At 39.1% G+C, this 3,286-nt stretch overlaps 1 pseudogene; it reads right to left on the reverse strand.

The window, feature by feature from the left end:
• Positions 1 to 889: 889 nt before the first annotated feature.
• LOC103733572 lies at positions 890 to 1,474 on the reverse strand (annotated as a pseudogene).
• Positions 1,475 to 3,286: the final 1,812 nt, after the last annotated feature.

Genomic DNA, 3,286 nt, shown 5'->3' on the forward strand with positions numbered 1-3,286 from the left:
ACATGACACTAGTGCACTTACATACATGCAGGCATAACACTCATACACACAAAAAAAATTAAAAAGAGTTATTTATTATGTGTATGTGTGGAAGCCTATGTGAGTTTATGTGCACCATGTACCTATGGGAGCCTGTGGAGGCCAGAGAGGGCATTAGATCCCCTGAACTTGAGATGTAGGCAGTAATGCCTTACCACGTGGGTGCTGTGAACTGAACCCAAGTCCTTTGCAAAAGCAGTCAGTGCAACTGCTGAGCCATCTCTCCAGCCCCGATATCTGTCCTTTCTAAAACATAATTTAAATTCCCGTTCTCATTTGCTCCTTCTTTCTTTCCCCAACTCTTAACATTAAATACATTGCTCAAATTGTGTTTGAAGCATGGATTTTTGAGGGTTGGATGGATAAACAGTAAGTTACAGAAAGTCATAAGAAAGATCATAACTAAATGATATTAAGTGTAAAACCATATGAGGAAATTCTGTTTCTCTTTATCACAAACATCTCAAGAAGCCGTACAATGTCATACAGATCATGTTCACAGTGCAATTGGATATAAGTAGGAGTTAGCTACAGCTTATCAAATACTTTATCACATTATCTAGTTGCACTTAAATTGTTTTTAGGTAACTCCAGGAACATATTATTTCCAAGGTTCTTGGAATAGCAATACATTCCATCAACAAGAAGTCAAGTTCTCCTGTTCATTAGTTTTAAAGTCAAATCCCTTTTAACCCTGTGTGAAATTTTTAGCAAAGTTTAATTTTCTGTTAAAGATTATGAACAATGGTACATAATTCTCCCTAAATCTCAAGTCAGGATCAAGACCTGAATGATAATTTCAACATCACCACCAGTAGCTCTGTTCCAGGAAGTCCATGTGTGATGCAAACTACTCTGAGAAAAATCTTATTGGCCTTTTGGATAGAATTTGTTTGTCAGGAAGGATGATCTCATAATACTTCTGCTGCAACCAGCACATGGCCTCCTCTTTGCTGATTCTGTGATGGGCCTCGATGCAGCCTGTACTGAGCTTCTTGTCTGTGATGCTGAAACCTGGCCCACCCAGCACGACATAGAAGTCCAGGCCATAGATAATGCTCTGGGTATCTTTAAAACCCAGATCAATGTGTTCCTGGATACCAAATCCAAAGATTCCAGTATCAGACAAGTTGTTGTTGTTGTTGTTGTTGTTGTTGTTGTTATTTGCAACTCATGCTCTCATAACTCCAGACCATTTTCTGGAATCTCTTCCACCGAGGTCCCACAGACTGGGCAGTGAACAGCAGTCTTTTCCTTTCTTCTGATGCCAAAGGACCTGACAATGGAACCAGCTTTGAAAAACATTTGCATCTGGTTTTGGAGCTGCTCCAGCACCTTGGCAGCCAGGGTCACTCTGTCCCCACTCTCCTTCACACATGTTGAGGCAGAGCTTGTAGATGTGGAGTTCCCACATGGAATTTTGCTTTTCATCTTGATCCTGAGGAGGTTCAAGGCTAGGGGGACTGCTGGGTGTCTTCTTGGGGCTGATGTTAAAACCGTGTGTGAGTTCACTTGGTATTGTGGCTACATTTCTGTGGCCAGGTCCAGAAGCTTTGCCCATAAAGACATTTTTAAACAGACATGTACTTTAATTATATGCATCCCACTTCCCTTTCTCCCACTCCCCTCTCCAGCTATTTCCATTGATTCCTCTATACATTCTTGCCTCTACTCTCAATCATATCATATACACATATATTTACATATACTTATATGTCTGTGACTTATTTTTATTTTTCATGTGTATGTATGTGTGCCTGTGTTGACACACAAAAAGAGCCATTTCACACTCACTGTATAGGACATAAGGGCATGCTCGTGGGTTTGCCCATCTTGGAAATATGGTTTCAACTTCACCAGCACCAGCAACAACTATCAGGACAAGACAGCATTATATGCCAGTAATCATGTTTTTTAAAGTCTCTGTGTCCCAGAGCATCAATGACAGCCACATAATATTTACCAGACTCAAATGTCCACAGGGAGATGCTCATGCTAAACTCCATTTTCCCAAGACCCACACAAACTGGAAGGAGCCTTTTCCTATCTCCGCAGCCTTCTCAAATTTTTCAGTGGTTCATCTGACCTAAATGAAAGTTTATACCTATATGCATTCACATTAAAAAAAAAAATTAAATGCACTTGAGAGGCATAGGTAGGCGAATCTCACTGAGTTGAAGGCCAGCCTGGTCTATATCATGAGTTCCAGGTCAGCTGGGGTTACAGGGAGACCCTATCTCAAAAAAAAAAATCAAATATATTTTAAATAAATAACCTAATGATATACCTCAAAGACATAGAAAAATAATATGAAACCAAACCTAAATGCAGCAGATAGTAAAAAAATTTAAAAATCAGGGTTTTTCTCTGCTTGCTGGCTAGCCATAATGTGAACTGCTCTGCTCTGTCCTTCCAATTATAAAGAACTGGACCTTCAAAAGCCATCACACAAAATAAATTATCTATGTCAGGTATTTGGTTACAGTGATGAAAATGTAATACAAATACCAATGTGAAGGTGGCATCTGTTTTTCATATCTTATATGCTTTTAGCTACTTTTTCTTTGATCTATTATTTAGTGGCACCAATAATAATGGCAGACTTTAAGTCATCCATCACTTGTCAACTTATTAACCATACAGATCTAGCTAAATAGACAACCTGCTTAACTGCATGATTCTCACATTCTCTATTGTAAAAAGGATGATGATAATAATGCCTTTATAACAACATGTCTGTGGAGGTTTAGAATTCTGTAGCAAATATGTTGGGAGCTATTAATCCATTATGTACATTGAGCTGTGGCAGGCTTGTTTACTGAGTTTCTGTTTTGCACACCAGTACCTAATCTGCCAAGTCAGGAGGAATGTGTTTATATGGTGGAGCTCACAAAACAAGTATTTGACCGCTCCTTGACCCTCAGATACAGGTGGGAAAAACAGCTGTTGAAATTAATTAAGATCTCTGATGTTCTTCTGTATAAAAGGTGGAGCTGAAATAAACTGGGCTGCAGTCTCTACCGACAGTCCCCCCAAGTATCTTTTCTGTCTCTTTTTTTTTCTTTTAATCCTCACTCCCCCTTTCAGGTACTGTCCATCTTGGCCGGCTGGCACCGGCACAAATAGAATGTTTCACGTAACTTTTGTACTAATGTGAATATCCACACGAAATTTCTGTGAATTTTTAAAGTGCGGTAAAATGGCACTATTATAATCACTAAAGTCACCTTAAATATCATTTGCAAAG

Source organism: Nannospalax galili, unplaced genomic scaffold (assembly GCF_000622305.1).
Source record: "Nannospalax galili isolate Female #2095 unplaced genomic scaffold, S.galili_v1.0 scaffold655, whole genome shotgun sequence".
In the NCBI taxonomy this organism is placed as follows: Eukaryota; Metazoa; Chordata; class Mammalia; order Rodentia; family Spalacidae; genus Nannospalax; species Nannospalax galili.